A 10,806-nucleotide genomic window follows, 5' to 3' on the forward strand; every position below is an offset into this window, starting at 1 on the left:
AACGTGTATTATATAAAAACGTTGCTAAGTGTATGTAATAAACATTAATTTCGGCTCACCCATTCCGTCGTAATATGTGAAACAAAATCGGCCGTAAAGGAGATCCTACCACAGCCAACTCGCATCTTTTTGCGCGCGTTGAACATCAGCTGGTTTAATATGTAATATGTTTCGTCCAAATTAGAGTTTTCATGCAGAAACATAAAATTTAATTACATTGCTGACATTTTAAAAACTAAATATATAACACCCAAGCAGTGTTGCCAGAACTATCTGGACCAACCGGCTAAATTGGCTAAAAACCGGCTAAAAACGGCTAAACTGTTTCAACTAAATTTCACATGTTTTATTTAAAGAAATCATAAGTAAAAAGACAAGTTCTTGGAGAGAAGTTGCGAATTCAAGCTGGAAAAACTTTTTTCGGCAAGAATTTGCAATTAAGAAAAACATATGATTCTGGCACATGGTTGCATTTTTTGTCGACAATAATTTGAATAAATAGGTTCGTCTTATTTAAAAATTTACAAACTTGAGCGATTTTAAAATGAATGACTTGTTTACTTAATTAATTTAGTTAATTCCAATGATTTGAAACGTACTCGTAATGCAATCTCAACCGGAGTCGATATAGGAAACGCGACAGTTAGTACGGCAAAGAAATTGAACCGTATGTCGAAGAAAGTCGGACTAGCCATAAATATACATGTAGATCCTGTTTTTTGTCCCTCTGAAAGAATTTTAAAATTCTATACAAATTTCTTATCTTTTAAATCCACCGTGGACACTAGCTGGCAGAGAAACTTGCAAGTTCCTGCAATTTGCGTGCGTGCAGAGATTTGCAAGTTTCGCTACTTGAGAGAGAATTTGGGAGCATTTTTTTCTTACTAACTGATATTTTGAGTGATAATTTTCGCTGGATTTTCGACGAACAAGCCTATTGTCTTCCTAAAGAGCTTTGCTTTACATAGAAATTTGTCCTCTTTTACTTTCATTTTTACGCATTTCAGTGTTGGTTCTTTTAACTCAAGTTAGCCTTCGGTTTTTAGAATTCAAATAAGTTCTCAGGAAAAAAGTTAGTTTAAATAAATCCATATGTGCACATAGTGCTTGAAAATATCCATTTTTCCCTCACCTTAAAACTTTAAGCGTGGGCAACAATGATGTTTTGTAATTAAGGCAGAATTGAATATGCGCTACCTGGGAAGACAATACCTGCAACATTTATTCTTGGCACTATATCCAAACACATACTACGTTTATACGCACGTATTATTTGCAAATAACAATTTACAAATGGTAAATTTTGCCGTATAAACGCTGAGTTAGTTTTTTATTTGCAAATAACTAAATCACGCGAATAAGTATTGATTAGTGATACTATTTGCAAACAAGCGCAAGACGCCGCCATTCTTAGGTTTATTTTCTTTTTAGATGGTCATCTTATTGCCTTTTTATAATCGAGACGTTGCCATTTTTAACTTTATTTTGTTTTTCGATGGTCATATTATTGCCTTTTTATATTCAGGCAATATTAAATACAAAATTTTCGCCATCGAATAAACAGTGAGTTAGGTATTTGCAAATTATTTTTATTTGCAAATAGCTTACGTATAAACATGGTAACAAACGGGTGTTAAGCAAACAGTGAAAAAATTTGTCATCATCTAAATTTGCGAATAAAACTTCACACTTAAATTTAAGTCATTGATAACAAACATTTTATGAAGAAAATCCCCGTTACGGCCTTAGAAGAAAAAAATATTCGTTTAAAATAAAAATAAGCGAAATCTGCCCAATTTTATATAACCCTGCCTCCGCGATAACGCTAGTAGCCATTTCTAACAGATTTTGGATCGCTTAGTCAAGAATGGAAACATATATATTTGAATTTTAAGAAAACAAGGCAAATAACAAAATCGGCTAAAAACGGATAATTTTTTTTTACAAAACGGCTAACAAATCCGCTTCCGGCTAAACCGAAATTTCTCCGGCTGTTTGCTATCGCAACCGGCTAGATCTAGCCGGAAAACGGCTAAAATGGCAACACTGCACCCAAGGCACATAAATACATGTAGAAGCCATTTTGACGTTGCTCTCCTGAGAACCAAACTTACAAACTTCAACTTGTTTTGTTTTTATTTTTCAATATGTTGTTACTCTTAGAATGACATGTGCTTTTGATTTGAATGTTTGTTAATAGCACATTTTAATTAAAATTTGAATTTTTGCAGTGCTGTGCAGTTTACTTTGGTGTATAAGTAATTGTGCTGTTTATACTAACGTGTAATAATTAATCTTATCTCGAACATACAAATGTACACATATCAAAAATGCAACACCTGAGGGGCTGGTTTTTATGAGGTGTCAAATATCCACTAATTTTTTAAACGTCTCTCTATGTGTTTCGCGGAAGGAGCGTTGGGAAAGCAGCTGTGATGTAGCGCTACCGGAAAGACCCTCCAACAACACTGGAACACATCAATCCAGTTGTGATGGCTTAATAAAAGATAAACCAATTTACATTAAACAAAATTAATAAATAAATATATATTTAAAGTTTATTTGAAAACGTCAGCCAGTGAAATATAGTTTTTTGTTTTTCCTTACACACGCTCATTCTTATTTTAACTCTCCTGAAAACCTTGACTTTTGAAAGTTTGACGTCAAATTGGCTTCTACCTATTTTTAATGTACCTTGTATAAAATCCACAGCAATTTTCACAAGTAAAAAGCGATACAAAGTTGTTTTCTTGGTGTTCATTGTGGCATACCTTTTGCGTCTGCCGCTTTGCTGGAAAAGTTATATACTACATTTTTACGTGGGCTAATTCACGAATTCTTTTCATGAATTTGGGTTAAAATTGGCTGCGTGCACACCTTTTCATGAATTCAGTTATACACGAAAGTTAACCATGAATTCAGCATAATTTCATGAAATCGTGAGGTTCCAGTCCGGGAAGGCCACGTTCCACAAACAGCTATGCAATTACTAGGGTTATGACGTTTTTATATTAAAATGCATGAGTGCCGTAACCAGAATTTAAATCAATGGAAAATATATGTGGAACTGTTCATATATAAAATAAATTCAAAACGAATAAACTGAAAATATAATAAAGCCAATTTAAATATAGTATTGTTCATTGCCTGGTACCAACGGGTTTTGCAAATTCAAAAGGAGGCCAAAAAAGTCACAATCGTACTGTTTAGTTTCTCGCCAGTGCATTGCCACTGTTTCAAAGCATTTTGTTTCACGAATTCGCGAAATATGCATAAACGGGACCATTTTTGTATTTATAAAATGAAGTATTCATGAATTCTGTCGCATAAATGTAGTAATAAATGCCACGCAAAGCCACGAAGTCTCATCTGGCATCAGATTTACATAATCTTTAGATTTTAATGTTTTAAAAACAAAAGAGAAATTTTTTTCAATGAATTTTCATGATAGTAAAGCATTTTGTTTTATTCTGAATGAAATTGTTGTTCACAACTAAACTTAAGTGCCATTTAAATAATCAGTGCCATTTAAATAAAATGCCATTTAACTTTCGCCCTTAGGGCCAATTTCAAATAAATTTTTAAATGGCACTTAAATTTAATTGTAGATTGTAGTTTAAATGTCATTTAACTTTCGTTGGGTTTCAGATCAACTTTGTTTAAATATGCCAAACAATTGGCAGCACTGCTGCTTGTTCCTTGAAATTGTTGTTGCATTTGCTTGTTTGTTTACATTTTGTGCTAAACAGCTGATTGTTTTTTGGTGGGATATGGTGGGATTGATTAAACAACCTACCAATCAATCTTGGTTGTTTGTAGGAATTTTCGATATTTAAGAAAGTATCGATATCATGAATCGATTTAATTCATTTCATGTTAAATCGATATAGCGATATATCGGGCTGCACAATATCGATATCGGAAAAATCGATGTTGAAAATCCTACTCCCAATTAGGAATGTTCGATATTGTATCGATTATTCTGAATATCGATATTTCATGGCACGATAATCGATTTTTTGAATCGATATCCCAAGGTCGATATATCTAAGACATCGATACTTTACCCGCGATATCGATATTTAAGCCGAAATTTATTTTTGATCTACGAAAAAGTGTATGGGAAAATACTAAAGTAGGTTTAATCAGCAGCTAGAGTGATTTATTTAGCTCTTGAGTTTGACAATCCGCTTGAGTCGACCGGCATGCCGTTATAATCCAAGAATGATAGAATACAACATTGCGCCGATTGCAGCAGAATTCGTGAGAGTAATTTTAGCGTGACGTCATCGTAGAGTTGACAACTGAGAGCGGCGAGAATGAGGGCGACTAGTGATGTGCTGAATTGTCCCCAATACTCGGTACCCAATACTTAAAAAAGATTTCGGTTCCCTATACTTCCTTTTTGGTATCCGATACCGATTATTTACATTAAACCCTCGCCATTATATGCATTTCAGGTTTAGAAAAAACTTTCATTACTAATTTATATTATATCGGCTAAAACATTTGAACTTATCGCCACAGAAAAATACTATTTTATCAGTTTTAACCTTAGTCGATCCAAGCTTCAAGAAAAATGTTTTGACGGATGAAGAAGCTTATCAGGGGGGTGATCTAACCAGTTAGCGACAAGTTTCGGATCGATATCGTACTTGTTGGTGTAACAATATTTCATATCATAGGTCAACAAACCCGATACCGATTCGAAAATTGTCGCTAACTGGTTATAGAATCTGCCCCTAGGCCTCCAAAAATGATATCGTCCGATTCAGCTGGAACAAAAATGCTTCAAACAAGTGAGAGTTTCTCTGCGTTATGGCCTGGAACCGACATATATACATCTTTCATTTGAATCAGTATTAAAAGCTCTATTGGCTCTACTGGCGAGTCTCCCCTGAGCCGTTTTTTCCATATCTTTGGCCTGTGTACGCTTTTATTTGAAATCTAAATGTTTTGGTACCGAGTATCGAGAGTATTGGATACATTTTAAATCGTTACCGAATATCGATCAATACTTGAAAGTATTGACTGAGCACATCACTACTGCTGTCTTCTCTACTAAGACGTCACCAAAACAGCTGATTCTGTCAAAATCACTGAGAACCGAGTAGCGGTATCGTCATCGGCGCCACCTCTGTATTCTCTCCACCGTGGTTTTAATCCTCAGTAAATATACAAGATGGAAATAACACAATTAGGTGGGTTGACAGGCAGGTCTAATATTCTATTCAATTGGGAGTAGGATTTCCAACATCGATTTTTCCGATATCGATATTGTTCAGCCCAATATATCGCCATATCGATTTTACATGCAATGAATTAAATCGATTCATGATATCGATACTTTCTTAAATATCGAACATTCCCATGATTCAATAATACAAGGTTAGATAATCATTGACAGCCGCGGTTTGACACTCCCTTACAAAAGGTTGCATTTACGAAGGACGGAGAAAGACGAAGAATGAAATCCGTTGGTGCGTAAATGGTAGTTGAAAAGTACGCAAAGTAGGCAATTAGTAGTTAAATTTCTTTTGTAAATACTAATGTATTTGCAGGTAATCTGGCATTTTAAACGAAATATTGAACATAATATTATAGTATCCATGATAAAAATTCCAAACAATTTAATATTTAAATTTACTCACAAACTCACACACACATTTTTATGTTCAATCTCAAGCAACAACAATTTCGAACCATTTCATTTTTTTATTTTCACTTTTATATGATTTTAAAATGTTGGCAAACTTCAAAAAAAAGCATGGCCGACAATTGAGAGAACGGTTCTACCTTGCTATATTTTTATCATGACAGTATCTATGTGAATTACGTAATTTATATGCTATTTAGCTGTATAAAAACTGCAAAAGGGCTCAAAATTAATACAACACTACTGCCAGTTTTATGTAAACTTCCAATTTAAAAAAAGTTTATGTTTTCATCAGTTAAATTAGCTTCATATGTATATACAAATAAACATATTGCCCAAATCTTGTACTTCTATTTCACACCAAAGCTACAATTTTTCCAAGTAAGTTTGCAAAGAAGCAACACTGTGCCACTGCTAAGGGAGCGGTGCGAGAGAGACAACTGTCAGTTTATCGAACCTTGTATTATTGAATCATGGAACATTCCTACTCCCAATTGAATAGAATATTAGACCTGCCTGTCAACTGACCTAATTGTGTTACTTCCATCTTGTATATTTACTGAGAAATAAAACTGCATGCCGGTCAACTAAAGCGGTTTGTCAAACTTAAGAGCTAAATAAATCACACAAGCTGCTGATTAAACCTACTTTAGTATTTTCTCATGCACTTTCTATAGATCAAAAATAAATTTCAACTTAAATATCGATATTGCGGGTAAAGTATCGATGTCTTCGATATATCGACCTTGGAATATCGATTCAAAAAATCGATTATCGTGCCATGAAATATCGATATTCAGAATAATCGATACAATATCGAACATTCCTAGCATAAACGTAGTATTTCTTTCCTTCTTGCGTGATCTTGTATCTTTTGTTCAGGGTATTTGCCACAATATGGAGCTATGTACACGTAGTATAAAGTATAACGAATGAGTGGTTGGTTCATAATCGATTTAAACTTTTTGATTATTGCCAACGTGCCAACGTGGCGGCACGAATTTTTATTTTTATTTATACACAATAGAATTGCTCGAATTAGGTTCTTTGAAATTTGAAAAAAAATAGGAAAAAGTGCAACACTATGGAGTTAGATTGGCAAAATGGGTTTCAACGAATCAAGGAGCGTGGTAGGAATGTTTGATATTTAAGAAAGTATCGATATCATGAATCGATTTAATTCATTGCATGTAAAATCGATATGGCGATATATCGGGCTGAACAATATCGATATCGGAAAAATCCATATTGAAAATCCTACTCCCACTTGAATAGTATATTAGACCTGCCTGTCAACTCACCTATTGTGTTATTTCCATCTTGTATATTTACTGAGGATTAAACCGGCATGCCGGTCGACTCAAGCGGTTTGTCAAACTTAAGAGCTAAATAAATCACGCAAGCTGCTGATTAAACCTACTTTAATATTTTCCCATTAAATTTTTTGTAGATTAAGGGCCGGTTGTTCAATGTCTGGTTATCACTACTTGCCGGTTAAACATCATTATCGACGATTTCAACATCATGCATATAACATGTGATCGATAAAGCAGTCGTATCTAACCGGAGCTTCTACCTCCGATTTGGGCTAATCAGACATTGTACAACCGGCCCTTAATATAAATTTCAACTTAAATATCGATATTGCGGGTAAAGTACCGATGTCTTCGATATATCGACCTTGGAATATCGATTCAAAAAATCGTTTATAGTGATATGAAATATCGATATTCAGAATAATCGATACGATATCGAACATTCCTAGTTGTTTGGTACAAACACAGGGTTCCATATCTCATATTTAAATAGCCAATATTCGCCATTTAAGTGCAGATTAAATCTATGATCTGAAAATTAATAGTGGAAGGTAATCAACAATCTCTACTTAAATAGGCCATCTGAAATTGGGCCTTTGTGCCTAGAGACCACGGTTGCCGTTTTGGTCCAAATGACCAATTTGGCCCATTTCTTTTCGTTTGGTCCATTGGTCCAACTTTTTTAAAATTGTCCATTTCACAAGCCTTTGGTTAGGTTATTATCACCCTTTCAATTCATGCAATAAATTTCGCATTTTCAATCTTTTTTCTATTTAATTGATGAATATTCCGCTCTATGTTAAATATCGTCATCGTCAGTAAAAGTGACGATACGGCCATCGTCAGCCATGTTACTAATGCGCTGACGATCGTCGACGATGACGATGACGACATTCAGCATAGGGCCGATTGACAACACCTGCTTAAAGTGTGGCTGTGTGAACGTAACTTAAAAAACTGTACCAATATAGAACGTCTCTGGCGTCAAGGAAATTTGATTAAAAATGGATTGGGTGAAGCCGCCTTTGGAGAATGTAATTAAGTTCATAACACTTTAAGCGCCGGTTGTTCAATGTATGGTTAGCACAAATCGGAGGTAGAAGCTCCGGTTAAATACAACCACTGCTCTATCGATCACATGTTAGATGCATGATGTCGAAAACGTCGATAATGATGTTTAACCGGCCACTAGCGATAACCAGATATAGAACAACCGGCCCTTAGTCTGCCTCACAGTCTCTCGGCAGCTGAGCGCCAATTTCTTGATTTAGCATTAATAAAAACGAAATTAAGAAACAAATTATAATTTAAAACTTTAAATAATATAATGTTAATAATATACAATAGTAATGCAGTTTGGATGCAATACATAAAAAAATCGTTATAAAAGCTGAATTGGCATATTCTCTTGATAAAGAGGAATAAATTCCACTCAATTTCCCGATGTAATAAAAATTGGTCAATTTTTTACTTTTCGGTCCATTTTTTGGCGAGCATGCTCGCGTACATGTACGCTGTCATTTCCCACAGACGGCGAGCGGCTCATAAGTGATATTTGGGGTGTTCACAGTTCGTTCCAAATAGTGTCTCAAAATGTAGACGTCTACATTTTAAGACGTTTTCTAACCGTAAAATCTGTGGTGTTGTTGCTTCCCATACAAAATCGGAAAACGACGCCGTCTACATTTTGTCACACTCAAATGTATGTTTTTTACGCGTCTACATTTTGCAACCTCGCAGCAGGGTTGCATTATGGCAATACTAATCACATTTTTTTTATTTATTGGGCACGTTTTCTGTATTTGCATTTAATTTGAGCGCAATTTCTGATGAAAAGAAACAAATCAAGGAAAAGAAATAACAAATATTACGAATTGCTAATTAAGTTAAATAATTACAATTTTTCAGAAACAAAATCGAAAGGCGACATATAAACAATGCACGCAAACAAGAAATGTCTGGCAACACCAGCAAAGTTTTGAGACGATTTTGCGACGACTGCTAGAAAGGGGTGCTCACAGTTTGATGCTAAAAATGTCTCAAAATGTAGACGTCTACATTTTCAGACACAATTTGGAACGAACTGTGAACACCCCAATTGTCTTTATATCGTAATACTAGGTTCACATATAAGTAGATTATCCTCATTTTCGAGCTTAACTCCCTAATTTGTAATTAGAAAACGAGATTAGCCATATAAAATTCGTCCCTTGTTAATTTTTAATTATAAAATAATTTTAGATATAACCGATAACTTTTCAGTGTCCATCCTAGTTTTATCGATGCCAAATGTAAAAATAAAAAAAGTGGACCCTAGCAAGGAAAAGAGGTTTGTAAGGGTATTTTTTAATGAAAGGTTAAGTTAAAATAAATTTATATTGCTTAATATAGCAGAAAAACGTGATCACGGTGGCACAGAGAAGAAACATAACCTTTCCTTGAGATGTGAGAATAACAAATACAACCAATTTGACGGCTAATAATCTGAGATTTGCCTGTGTAAAGGGGGTGATTAACAAACGAGCTTTGATTGAGATAATATTTATATGTGAACATACTTATACAGTGAAGGATAATCAAAATTTAAAAATGAGCCTAATTTTTCCGAAAAAATGTAAAAATATATGCAGGTCAATTCGCCAATAAATTAAAAATCGTCAATAGGTGTCATTTACTTTATAAAATATATATCTATACTAATATATATTTTGAAAGCCGTTTTTTCTGTTCGCAAAGCTCGAGATAGGCTGTACCGATTTTTTTTTTTAATTTTGGTTGTAGGTTCTGGATGGGCTTCTCGTTGTCTTAGGCAAAAAAAACGGTTAAAATACTTTCCTAAAAATGGAACTGCAGGACTTTAAAAATTGTATGAGAGCGCCATCTGCTGTTAATTCGTATGGAATACAGCGCAAAGCTAGGGTTATGTATACATATACATACGTGCTAATGTTAACGTTAATGTTGATTCTTATGTTAAAAAAACAAATATGTATGTACAGTTTATGGAGAAATAATGTAGGCAATTATGTAGCAACTAACATTGCTCTTAGCACTTACATTTATATATGCATATTTATGTACATATATATGTATGTATATAATTACGCATAAAACCCTACTGCTATATTTTTCTGCGTAAGTGAGCGCAATATTAAAAGCAGCAACTCTTATCCATCTATGTATATCGCAAAAATCGAGAGCGGCTGAACCGATTTTTTTGAAATTTCGGACACCTGCTGCAGACGTTCAAAGGATGGTTATCGGCTAAAAACAATTTCGAAATATAAAAGGGGCGCGGAACCTCCCATGCGAACCGAATTTTTCATACTCCATATCTCTGGAAATGTTCGATGTAGAGTTCTGGAAATTGGTATGGAGATATACGAAATCCATCGCATACTCTTGGAAAAAAATTGGAGCTATCGGAAAAGGGGGCGTGGCACCCCCATACAAACCGAATATTCATACTGCATATCTCTGGAAGTGTTCATGGTAGAGTACTGGAACTTGGTATGGAGATATATAAAATCAATCGCATATTCTTTCAGAAAGATTGGAGCTATTGGAAAAGAGGGCGTTGTACCTCCCATACAACCCGAATATTTCATACTGCATATTTCTGGAAGCGTTCATGGTAAAATTTTCGAACTTTGTACGGAAATATATGAAATCAATTACATACTCATGGAGAAAAACTCGGACTATTTGAAAAGGGGGCGTGGCACCTCCCATACAAAACGAATTTTTGATAATAAGCATCTCTGGAAGTGCTCATGGTAGAGTACTGGAATTTTTCTGATTGCATATCTGTTGAATTGTTCCTGTTAGAGTACT

At 34.5% G+C, this 10,806-nt stretch overlaps 1 protein-coding gene across 1 annotated transcript in view; it reads left to right on the forward strand.

The window, feature by feature from the left end:
- LOC118750173 overlaps positions 1–10,806 on the forward strand; it is a 20,965-nt gene that overhangs the window by 1,312 nt on the left and 8,847 nt on the right. The gene's annotated exons all lie outside the window — the stretch shown is intronic.

This window comes from Rhagoletis pomonella, unplaced genomic scaffold (genome assembly GCF_013731165.1).
Source record: "Rhagoletis pomonella isolate Grant_MI unplaced genomic scaffold, Rhpom_1.0 Rhpom_scaffold_00157, whole genome shotgun sequence".
Taxonomy (NCBI): domain Eukaryota; kingdom Metazoa; phylum Arthropoda; class Insecta; order Diptera; family Tephritidae; genus Rhagoletis; species Rhagoletis pomonella.